We start from the raw sequence: 13,334 nt of genomic DNA, 5'->3' as shown, positions 1-13,334 counted from the left end.
GCCATGAAGTAGAGTAGTTTCTAGGAACTCAAACTCCTCAGGAAGTGACCCCAATAGCATCAAAGCCAAATCTTCATCTTTGAATGTCTCATCCATATTCAGCAAATCAGTGACTAACTGATTAAATTTGGTGATGTGATCATTCATTGTGGTACTTGGGACGTATGTGAAGCGAAACAGTCTTTTCTTCAAGTGGAGCTTATTTTGACTGTTTTTCTTCAAAAAATTTTCTTCAAGTGCCACCCACAACTTATTTGCAGAAGTCTCCTTTGAAAAAGCATACCTCTGCTCTCGAGAAAGGCATGATCGAATTGTGCCACATGCCAACCGATTGATCGCCTTCCAATCTTTCTCCTGTACATCATCTGGTTTCTCTTCATCAATGGCAATGTCTACACCCTGCTGAAAAAGGGCATCTAGAACCTCATTTTGCCACATACCAAAATGGCCTGTGCCATCAAAGATCTCCACGGCCAGTCTTGCATTTGCAATTGTCGGTCTTGTCCACATGGACGATGTTGAAGCTCCTACACCGACCGTTTTCTCCATAATCTTTCAATATACCTAAGGAAATCTTTTCTGATGTGGAAGATCAGTTTAAACTGCAACCACAGAGCATACTACGATTAACCTTCGGCTCTGATACCACTTGTTGTTCCAATAGGGTCGGAAGCGTGTAAATTATTGTACTAAAAAATCACACAAAGTTCAATTCCCAGGAAAGAGAGGTGAATCACATGGATCTCTTAAATACCAAGTCTTTCCTTAGACAGAATATCCCTTCTATAGTAATTTAATAGCACAATTAAATACTACTATTATACCCTCAAATATTGAAAGAAAAATAGGACAAGAAAGAAGACAAGAAAGAATACAAGAGTTTTAACGAGGTTCGGTAAATTATACCTACGTCCTCGGGCACTAACACCAGATGATAACTATACTATCTCCAAAATATTACAAACAAATAGAATTCCTTAAGAATTCTCAAATGGGAGAAGAGAGAAAACTAAGAGAGAAAGATTGGTTGGGATGGTTGAAATGAGAAATGGTTAGGCCTATTTATAGTTGAGGTTCAGGGACTAACTTGCAAATGGCCTAAAAAATTAAGGACCAAAATTGCAATTATCCCATTCAACTTTAAACAACTTGCCTATCACTTTTTTTTTCTTTCGGTGCCACTTGCACCTCCCATTTTTGACTTTTCAACCCCTTTTTAATTTGACTTATCAACAATGCGCTCTCCGGCTCTCTTTCGCGCCAAGGACAGCTTACCGTAAAATTTTGTAAGTTCACCCCTACGAGGTCTGTTAGTTGGTAAGGTTTTGATTGAGTTGTTTCAATGGAATTATCTTTTAATTTGTAGGAGTCTCTTTATTCAAGTGCTCTTTTTGGATGGAAGGGTGGTCTTACAACGTCCAAGTTGCTGCAAATTCGACGCCGAGTTTTATGCATGCTGGCACAGGTTCTTAGTGCAATGGCATAGGGGCTCTCTTTAGGTCTTGGTGATAAGTGGAGTGGGAAAGGAAGGTTGTTTTCTAGGTGTTTTGCACTGTTTTCGGGTGTTTGATTTTTTTATGCTTGGTTGGGTGTTATGATTGGGTTTTTATTGTACCTTTTTTTTAATAATTTTTTGAGGTTCTTACTAATATGTTAGTACTTGGTATTTACCCTAATTTATAATATTTAATATTTTTTTAATATTTTTAAAAAAAATTAAAATTTAAAACTTCAAATATTAATTTGTCACATTAAACTTAGTGACTCATCAAGGGCTTCCACGAGAAAATAAATTCAAAGACACAATTGAATACACTTTTTCTCTAAAGTTTATTATATTCATAATAAAACCTCCAAAAGAAAAAAAGTTACAAGGAAGAAATAGATACCTAAAAACGCCTTATGCAGAACAGCATATATAAGATGCCACTGCTATAAACTCTGGCCATAATCATAATTTTATTATTATTTCTTGGATGGGTTACCTACTTGTATGAATTAAGTAATGATGTGTGAATAGTAGGTTGGATGGATTGAAACAGAAATATTTGGAGTATCTAATTGAATAGAAAATTGATATAAACCGATTAAATTAATTAAAATATTTTTTTAATATTTTTAAATTTAATTAATTTTATTGAATTCATCGGACCAATGTAACTATCAATTCCGTTCCAAAAATATTGCTTGTAAGCCATTGTGATCCACGTAAAAGAAAAGAACAAGGTGGACATTATAATAATATATATTTGCTATTTTTTCTTTTCTTTTTCGATAGTGGACATTAGTGGTGCCATCATCATTATTTTTTTATTACTATAAAGTATGTGTGAAAAGAAAAAGTTAAGTCATTGAAAATTATTAAATTTGAATTATTAAAATAGGATTAATTATTAAATTCAAGATTTAATTTTGATAAAATAAAAGTTTAAATTTTAAAGTGAAAATAATTGTTAAATTTAACGCCTAATTTAAAAAAAAATTTAAATCTCAATAAAAAAAGTTATTAAATTAAAACCCTAAACATTAATTTAACCTTATATATTTTTAAAATATATACGAAACATCGTTGTATATATGGTTTGTTGGGGATTCAAATATAATATTCATTTTGTGAAAAAAAGTCATGTATGCATGCATAATAAAGTTGAAGGTCATGTGTTGACTAAGCAAATAAACAATGAAAAAAGAGAATAAATATTACTGTGTGTGATATATTGTATTGCAAATTTTGTGATTGTGTAATTAATAAAAGAAATAAATGAAGTGTGTGAGCGGTTTTTTTAGTGAATTATAATAATAAGGTAAAGTTTTAACAACCAACGCAACTAGCACAACTTAAATACAGGTCATATATAAGACAATAAACACTCTGGATCATCAGATCATCACATGGTGAGTTTTAAGTGTGTAAATGTTTTGATTTAAACGAAATGGTATTTATAATTTTTGTCAAATATTTATTTGACATAAATTTAAACCATATTATCTTATCTGTTATCTTAAATATAAAAAGAAGTATTTACACAAAAAAATGAATTTAGGTAAAATGACTCTCACTATGAATATTTTAAATACAAAAGAATATCTTATCATGATAACTGTGATTACTTTAGATGCACCCTATACGTTTTGGATGTATGCATCTTAAATACGAAGGCTATCTTACCATGATAACCCTTTTCTTTTCTTTTCCTTTTCTTTAAGTATTTTATGAACGAAGGCAATCATCATAAATTCATTCACTTAGAAGCACTAGAAAACAATGATGACACCAACCAAAAACAGACAAATAAAATTAACAGTACAATAACAAAAACCAAACAACCCTTAGTACCCTTGTAAGGATACCACTACAAAACACAACCCTTTTGCAACAACTAGAAAATCAAAACATTAATATAACAAACAACTCACCTCAATAACTTTAAAAAGAAAATCCACTGAATCTGAATTTGGCCTAATAACGAGGGTACTCGTCCACCCAGATGTGATATGAGTTCAAGTTGCGTTAACCGCGTTGTTCTATGAATTTATATGTTAGCCTAATAATGAAAGTATTCTCCCACCCAGATGTGATATAGGTTTGAATTGTGTTAACCCCGTTATTCTTCTCTGGATTGCTTTACCAAACCCACTTTCGAAACTTCGAAAGAATCGTCCATTATAATAACCAAGAACATAGACTAACAGCTCTACTAATTGAAAGCAACATATTCCAACACCTTGAAACAGGACTCATCCTCACATCATTACCATTCCAATCATTTCTTACTTCATCCTTTTTGTAATTTTATTTTTTTAGAATATTATTTAGTTCAAATTTAATATTAAATTTATTTTACTAAATAAGTTGTACTTGAATTGGTGTTCGAAAAATTTAACTCCTATGCAAACATTATCGATATTGGTTTGATTCTAATCATAACTTTTTTCACTTTTAAATTGAAGGAAAGAATATACTTAAATGCATTCAAACTTATATATTTTTTTATTGTTACAATAACAACAATATCAATTAAACTAAGACTTAATTGAAAACTTATTCATCATCACATTAAACATACCCAAAAAACAATTAGGAAGTGAATTTCTTTTTTCTTTTTTTAATAATTAACTACTTAAGAAGAGAATCGGAGTCTTAATATTCAAATAGATATGTTTTGCTTATATGTATGTAATAAAATACATGGCTCGTTTTTAATGCCGGAAGTTGTGAGAAATAACACAATTTTCAAATTTTTAGATAATTTTTTTACTCACCCTTTGGAATTTTAAAATTTTACTCTAATCCCTCAATATTAATGGTGAGCTTAATATATGCCACATGTTGATTTAAGTATACGTCTCTATGATCGAACATTATTAGGTGTTTAAAGTATATTATGAGCTTATGTGTCACATCTTAGAAATCGGGTTGGAAGAAATTGAATTAGTGAAATAAAAAATGGTTATGTCCTAATTTTGAATTAAAATTGTGAAAATTATGCAAAATGAGTTTATCTGATTTAATGGTTGAGTGTTGTGCTTTTGTGTGGGAGGTTTTGCGTTTAAACTTTTTCCCTTGCATTTTTGTTAATTTTTGTCCAACCTCTGGCCTTTGGTATTAGAGTTATATGTTATTTTTGTTCTGCTAATAACAAGAGTGAGCATGTTGGTCCAGTGATAAGGTTTCATCTTACCTTTAGATTTTGTATTTGAATCTCCATGTGTGAAAATTGAAATTATTTTATTTTAGATTCTGGGAAAATCTAACAAGGATACGGTATATGATATTAGGATTAGTGGGGAAATTGTTAGTTTTTAAGAATTTTTATTTTTTAAATCCTGGTTTTAGGTTTGGGAATTCTTGATGTGGTGTTAGATTCAGAAATCAGTAAGGTGTATAAAGAAAACTCGTGAAAATAGCAAATGGCGAATGTCAAAAGACTGTATTGTCGACACCATCCGGTCGTGTGACAAGCTATGTGCTAGATCGTGTGTGACACACGGTCTGGGGTATTTGGGCCACAAGGGCATGCGTGAGGCCATGTGAGACACACGGGCTAGCTAATATTTTTGTAAAATATTATTTATTCAATGCTTACCATTTGATGAGTTACGGAGGTAGCAATTTATCAATAGAAGAACAGAGCAAAAAAAATTGAACATTGAAATCAAGGACCTCAACTAACGCCCCTGCAGCAAGCACAATGCCTCAACACCTAAATCCGCATACTCCCACTCCGAGCTCTAGTGCCCTTGCAGCCCGGTCCTTGAGTGACCTAAGCTTGATGCCTTTGCGTTCAAGATAAGGTGCCCCGATACCACTAGTACACCCTTATGCGCAATTGGACCGTTATTCGTTGGCACACTTGTGTTGAGGCAACACCCCAGAGCCCCGATTTTCGAACCAATGCACTAGATTTGGTACTCGTGTTCCAAGTGCGAGGACCCTGCATGGAATAGGGGGCATATTTGTCGATGGTCGAGTCTATGAATCAAACAAATATTTTACCTTTGGTTAGAGTTTATCACCATTTATTTTTCCAAAAATTTTAATTGTTACTCTCTTTGTTTTAGTTTTTTTATTATATAACCATTTTTATTTACTTTACTTATTTTTACTTAAGAATATAATTATCACCGATCTATGTGGATATAATTCTACTGGCTACTTTTTACTAATTTATATTTTCAAGTCTTTTTACTCTATGATTATGCTACATCATCACTAAAAAATTAAAAAATATTATATAAAATTTTATATGGTGATTTGGTACAAATATAATTTTACATTATGTTTGGTTGGGTGTAATAAGAATAGATTACAGCCCAATTCAATGGGCCCACCACCAAACCAATTCAGCTTCTATTCCCACTAAACAGGCTGAATAGCATTCGGTGCCTTACCCACAGAATAGCCATTCAGAGTGTCTCAGTTGCAATTTTACCCTTCTCCCTTCCTCACATCTGGAGCCTTTTCTCTTTTTCATTCTTTTTCCCATTTCCTTCCAGCCTTCTTAACCATATTCATCCCTAAAGTTTTAACCTTTCAGGAATTTGAATTAGGGTTTTGATATTTCCCAAAATTATCTGAAAAAGGAAAATGAATTTGGGGGATTTGCACAAGGTCTGGGAAATTAAAACATTGAAGAGGAAACCTGGATAAGAAGAAGCCAAAAAAAATCTTAGAGAAAATAGCCAAACAAGTTCAACCCATTATGCGTAAGCATAAATGGAGGGTCAAGCTCCTCTCAGAATTCTGGTATTTTGATCAATTTTATTCATTTTTGTATCTTTTATTCTGTTAAAGAGAATGATTTTTTTCTTCAATTGTGCTGAATTCTTTTTCTTCAATTATGATTGATGGAAGAATAGGTATTTACGGTTATACTACTGAAATTCAAGCGCTTTTCTTTTATGGCATTGAGATGTGTTTTATCAATGCTGAAGCATGATGCCGAAGGCAAATAATGCATTGAAAGAATTGTGAAGTGTTTGCATGCTTTGAGTTATCATATTAGGAGTTACTTTGGCTTGACTTTAAAAAATTATACTGAATTTAGTTTTGATTTTTTTTTTCATATTGATAGTCCGAATAATCCAGCTTTGCTTGGGCTGAATGTGGGAGCTGGCATCCACGTGAAGTTAAGGCTACGAAGACCGAACCGGGATTGGGATTTTCATCCCTTCGATCAAGTTCTTGATACAATGCTTCACGAGCTTTGCCATAATGCTCATGGTCCTCATAATGCTAGTTTTTACAAGCTCTGGGATGAGCTTAGAAAGGTCCATTTCCATTCTTTTAGATAGTCCCTAATCATCATTTTCCAGTGCCAAATGCTGTTTCATGGATGGTTCATGTCTATATTACTAATTTTCCTGTTAAGACTTGTTTAAGATCGTGCTATTATGTTAGAACCATATAAGCCCATCAAATAAAAGATTCTGGCATGTGAGGATCAAATCATTAAGAAAGCATTATTAGTTGTCACTGGAGGTTCTCAGGATGTGCCTATATATGGATTCACGATTAAACATTATCTATGCGGAAAAGGGAGAGCTTATGTTAGTTGAATAATTTGATTATTGGTTACAATGTATTTGAGCCCTATGTTAGTTTTAATCCATTTGGGATGCATGTCTTACTTGGAAAATTGGACTGATCTTTGCTCAATCAGTGCTCTTTCTGCATGTTTCCTCATTGTTGTCTATTTACTTATGTTTCTGGAATTATTACAATTAAATAGGGGTTAGTTAAGGTTTTAAGAAATGCGCCTTTATTTTTATCTTAGGTATCCTAAAGATCTTGATATATGAAGATAATTTGGAGAATCTATATTTAAGTAGCACATGCTGGTTTTAATGTCTTGGTGGTGACAGCACCATTAGGGATGCGCTTAGTCCTATACAAGCAGTTGCAATGGCTGCTGAAAGGAGATTGCAGGATGATATCTGGTGTGGTTCCCATTGCTCTGACATTACTGGGGATGAAGAAAGCTATGCTGATACTCTGCAGGATCATTTGGACTTGGATCAAGGAGGAGAGAGATTGAGTATCAATGATGTTTCCAGCAGACATGCTTTTGGTGGAACCTCTCTTAAACAAAGCCATGGGCAAGATAAACCGGAATCTAGCTTTGTGGATTTAACTACCCCTCCTGTATCTAGATCTTCTATCAATGAAGGTGCCAAATCTCCTAAACGAAGTTGTAAATCCAATAACCTTATACCTCACCAATCTAGTTCAAATGTCATTTCTGCTGCCCCCATGCTTAATGATGATTCTCCAGAAAATTAAGGAGTAACTGCAGTGTAGGAGTGCCAATCATGCACTTTATTGAATCCAGTAAGTGTTTCATGCACCAATATCATTTCATTCAAATACTTTGCTTATAAAGGGATATCATGTTGTTTAACACATATGTTCATATTTTATATTGTATTTTATGTGCTAAAACATTTTGATATTTATATTGATAATGTTCACGCTGGCATGCTTGGTCCTGTTTTTGAGTTGTATATCCTTATCCTGTATGGTATTTGGCCCACATATTTTTCGCTTTGATTGTTCTTAATAATCATGAATTTGTGCTTTTTGAGCTCCACAGGCCATGATATATTAATATTGGTATGGACCATGTTTGCTTTTTTTTTTTTTTTTACAGTGAGAGATGCTTTGTGTTACTTGTTTGCCTCCTGAACTGGAGAAATATATATATATTTTAATGTCCCCTCTTGGAAACTTACTTTGCATATCATTGATGTGAAAACATTGCAGCCATTAGCCCCAATATGCAAGCTTTGCTGCATGGAAAGGCCCAGAGACATTGGTACCAAGTACAAATTTTGGTCCTGCAAGTTTTGCACCTTGGAAAACAGTGTGAAATTGGATAAATGCTCAGCATGTGACCAATGGAGAATTCACTTGGTGCTCCTATATCAACTCCAACTCCCAATGTTGGCACATGAGAAGTAATATCTCATCAATGCCAATTTGCTTCATCTTATTCAAGTCGGTTGATTTTTCCTTGTTACTGCTCGTGTTACAAATGACAAGAAGCATTTTCAACAGTTGTTTTGGTTGCTTATTACAATGCCTTTTTTGTCTTGGCAGCCTTTTTTTTATTCATCTTTTGGATGCTATTAAAATGTTCTATTGATTAGAGTGATGAGGGGCGAATCTGGGTAGAATCACATTTTGGGGCAAACTGATGATGTTATTTTGTAATTTTTTCAATGTAAATACCAGCTCCTATCGTACACTCATTTGTTGTCTTATTTATATACAGTTTCTCTTTTTTTTTCCCCTTTTTTTTGTGGTTGAATTAAATATGAGAACTATGGGAAATTGAATAGAATATTTAAGGATATCAAGTTATCTCATTAACGCATTACTTTAACCTAGGGATGGATTGCAAAACCTTTGCACATTCAATCATGTCCTTTTACAATGGTGATTTTTAGAGAAAAAATTGTAGTATTCCAATCTTATACTGAATGATTTCTAGAGAAAAAATATTGTATTATCTCATTAACGACTTCTAGAGAAAAAAATATTGTAGTATTCCAATCTTGAAAATTATTCGAGAAACATTCCCAAGAACATATGAATATTATGTTCGGATGTGAAATATAATTATCAAGTTATTTATTACTTCTTATATTTTATTTTTTATTGTAGAATAATCAAATTATTTGTTTCACTAATGATATTTTAGCACATTATGTAATGCAGTTTAAAAATAATAAAGTAGATTATATATTATTTTTATAGTATTATATATTATGATTTTTTAATTCATATAATAATAATTATATTAAGAATTTTATTAAATTATATATTATTTTGTTAAATTATATTTAGTAATAATTATGTTAAAATATGATTAAATTATTTATTATTTTTATTAAATTATTTTTAATAATAATCTTATTAAAATTTAATAATAATAACAATAATCATCTACCTAACAAAAATTCTGCTAAGGGTATTCTGGTCAAAAAATTCTGCTAAGGGTATTCTGGTCATTTTAGTTTTTTTTCTTATTCTATTACAACATCATTCCATTCAACCAAACACAAGAATACTATTACAGTTCTATTCCATTCCATTCAACCAAACAGTTGAATTACTGATTACAACTCTATTCCATTACAGCTTTATTCCATTACAGCTCTATTCAATTGCAGCTCTATTCCATTACAGTGAGCCAAACGTACTCTTAGAGTGTCGCATACAGTATTCTAACAATTGGACCAGTGGTTAAACCGATCAGACCACTAGATTTGGATCCAATTGGTTTTACTTTCTATGCTTTTAAAGTCTGCTAGATCAGTATGAACTAACTTTAAAAGTTTAGTCTTCCTATCTATAAGAGTTTTTAAGGAAGGTTTAGCATGCTTGGCTTCAATACAAATTTCACATTTATTAAAGCTACTATCTAGATTAAGGAGTAAATTAATTTTATGAGCTCTTTTAGAGAATAAATATTCACGTAACCTAATCTAGCATGTCACATATCAAGGAATTCAACAATTTAAGCAAAAAATGGTGACTTTGTGATTATCATTAAACATAGTCTAAATCACAAATAAACATCCATTCAGATAACCTTTCTTAACATAATCTCCATTACGGGAAAATACCAGTTTATCGGATTCAAAGACTAATTTAATGTCTGCCTAATCAGTAATCCACCACTGATCAAATTTTTACGCAGGAGAAGTGCATAAAGAACATTAATAAATGCTAATATTTTGCCAGAAGTAAATTTAAGTAAGATTTTTTTTATCAAGTACTTCTGAATTGTTAGAATTACCCATATAGACTTATTTACCTTCAGCTACACTTTCAAACTCGGTAAACATTTTTTTGTTGACAAAAAAATGTTTGGAAGCACCTATTTTTACAACCCATTTAGCATTCTTCTCAACCAGATTCATATGTATATATATACCTAACAAAATTTAAGAAAGAAATACATTTTTTAGTAATTAATTAAATAAGAAGATAATTCTAGTCAAACATACTTATATACATATGCAACTATGTACAATTATGACATAAAAAAAATCATCTTTTTTCAATAAATATCAAAATCACAAATTGGGTCCCTCAAATGGTTTATACAAGCTGCTTCACTTTCAGCCGTAATTTCTAATTCCAAAAATAGCAGAGAAGACAATTATTTAAAGTTAAACAAAGGGAATGTTTTAACATTTTTCCACCAACTCCATTATCACTCTTTAGGTGGATTCATGGACAAATTAATGGCAAGGGTCCCTCCATTTTTTGTTCAATCATACAGGTGTCCCTTTTTAAGTAATAGCGTACTTAAATGTCTCACCAGATTGGGTCAAGAAATTTCAACCACCAATTTCATGAATTCTGATTGGGTCAACTCCTTAGGTTAATTTTCCTAATTCAAAAGTTTTTTTCTTCTCTACTATACCCAATTACTTTCTCTACTAATATTAATAGTTCTATTTTATTTATTTTAAAAATATTAAACACGTATCAATTTGAATTGACATTATTCGCTTGTCGAAAAATGTCAGGAATGTTAGAGATATTAGTTAGGGAATATTAGACCAATTGATCTTAGTTGAATCTAGTTTATTAGAAGTGTATTTTTATGTCATTTTAACCTATTGATATTGGTTTTATTATGTCTTTTTTTTAGTTCCAATTGGGTATGTATGATCTTGATTGGGGACTAATAAGCAAGTTGAAGGACTAAAATTAGAAACACATAAATTATTGATACATTGTACAACAAGTGAGGAGAGTAAGTGGGGTTGTTGTGGTGGTCGGTTCACCAAAAGTGGGAGAGAGCCGAAAAAATAAGAGGATAGGCTGTTAGTTGACAGAGAAGGTAATAGCTTAGAGTAACTTTAAAAGCTCAAAAGGTCGATCCTTTCTTCATCATTGGAAGGGTATTTATAAAATAAGCCTTCTTGTCAGCTAGCATGACGTGGCAAGTTATTATTAACAAGATCGGCATCATGTCGTGAATGATGTGCACCATGGGACCCATTCTATTATGCCTTCGATCAATATGAAATTATTACGCTCAAATGAATCCTCATTGTCTTTATGATGTGTTCCCGCCTAAAAGCAAGTACAATCCCCTTCCATTTTTAGCATAAAAAATCACTTTCTTTTCTCAATAAATATCAAAATCACAACTTGGGGTCGCCCAAATGGTTTAAACAAGCTGCTTCTTCTTCTTCATCATCATTTTGTATGTATGTATGTATGTAATCATCAAAGTCAACGATGTGTGTATTTTACATCGATGGGGAAATCTAAATAACATGTTTCGCATTAATTAGAATGTCAATGGCAACGATAAATGATCAACCTTTATTCTCACTTATCAAATTTCAAAAAATTTTAAACAAATATGTGATATAGAAGAGAGTATTAATATATATCTAATTGCTAAAATTGCAAGCAACCAGACTGCAAGTCTATTGAATAGCCGTCTTAGCTCAGCCGGTAGAGCGTGTGGCTTTTAACCATGCGGTCGTGGGTTTGATTCCCACATACGGCGTCATTTTGGTAAATTTTTTCACATTGGGGTTTGAATTTTTTTTTGTCAAAGTTAGTCTGAAAACCCTAAAGTTCAAGTCCCAATATTAAACCCTAAAGTTGGACATTGAACCTCAAACCCTAAACTTTGACTCATAAATCATAGACCCTAAAATTCTAAACACTAAACCCTTAATCCCAAACATCGAACTCTAAATTCAGGGTTTAGAGTCAAGGTTCATGGTTCGGGGTTCAGAGTTCAAGATTAAGAGAAAAAATTATCAAAATTATGTGCTAATGAGATGGAAAAAAAGTTACTGAAATTCTTTTTTAATAACAAATAGAAATTGTAGTTTTTATTTGGTTAGGGATCATTTTTTTTTGCTAAAATATTATATTTTCTTGCTCATTCTAATATATTTTAAATTCGTGTTGTGCTCACATTATTTTATGTGATATATTTGTGTCTGTGTTTTTTTTGGTTTTTATGTTATTAAAATAAAACAAATTATTATAAAATTTTTAATTCAACACTCACTATAAGTAATAAAAGCCCAGGTAGGTGGAAGTAAAAAATATTGTAAAGGCCAGAGGGGTGAAGCCAGAATAAATTTTTAGGGGGACGAATAAAATTTTAATTTTTTATAGTCTATATCTTTATATTTTTAAAGGATTAAATCGAATTTGTATAATTTTAGGGAGGACCAAAGTGCAATTTTAACTTTACTAATTTAAAATTTTTTAAAAAAATTTAAGGGGCTAAATAAAAATTTTACATTTTAGGGGAGCCGGGTCCTGCCAGCCCCCTTAAATCTGCTCCTGGTAAAGGGGCGTTAGTTGAGGTTGTAACTTAATTTTGAGATTTTTTTAAAGATTGGTTGGATAAGAAAAGGTATAAAAATACTAAATTTAAATGTTAACATTTTTAGTATATTAATATTATAAAAAATGTTGATTAATTTTTAAAAATCTTATAGGAGTTAAAAGTATTGAGTAAAGTAACTAAGATAGGTTACGTGTATATAATCATCCACTAATTGTTGTTTCCATTTTTTAATGGATACAATTTGTTTTAATGCATCCACTAATTAAGATTGGCAATCAAGGTAATGTTCTGATTCCTTTCTTGGTTAACACAACATCACTGTGTGTTTATTCCTTTCTAGAAGAGAAAAATTTTAATTGCGTTAACGGGTTTCAAAAGCTAGAGACATTCTTTAACTCGGTCGTCGGTGAAATTTGTGGTTGATTTGCATTCTTTGGATTCCAATAGTGGAATTGGTCGAGTCACAACGAAGGTTAGAAGGCTTGTGGA

The 13,334-nt window shown here is 31.8% G+C and overlaps 1 long non-coding RNA gene and 1 other non-coding gene across 2 annotated transcripts; both read left to right on the top strand.

Moving 5' to 3' along the window:
• The first annotated feature begins 6,790 nt into the window (after window positions 1-6,790).
• Window positions 6,791-8,788, top strand: LOC107940334 (uncharacterized). Its single transcript, XR_005925837.1, has 2 exons — window positions 6,791-7,831; window positions 8,264-8,788. It is a non-coding gene; the product is annotated as an uncharacterized lncRNA (long non-coding RNA).
• Window positions 8,789-11,968: 3,180 nt separating this feature from the next.
• TRNAK-UUU (transfer RNA lysine (anticodon UUU)) lies at window positions 11,969-12,041 on the top strand. The gene has a single exon. It is a non-coding gene; the product is annotated as a tRNA-Lys (tRNA).
• The last annotated feature ends 1,293 nt before the right edge of the window (window positions 12,042-13,334 follow it).

This window comes from Gossypium hirsutum, chromosome A04 (genome assembly GCF_007990345.1).
Source record: "Gossypium hirsutum isolate 1008001.06 chromosome A04, Gossypium_hirsutum_v2.1, whole genome shotgun sequence".
In the NCBI taxonomy this organism is placed as follows: Eukaryota; Viridiplantae; Streptophyta; class Magnoliopsida; order Malvales; family Malvaceae; genus Gossypium; species Gossypium hirsutum.
The sequence above is the reverse complement of the archived record's forward strand: the minus strand, read 5'-3'. Positions and strand labels throughout refer to the sequence as shown.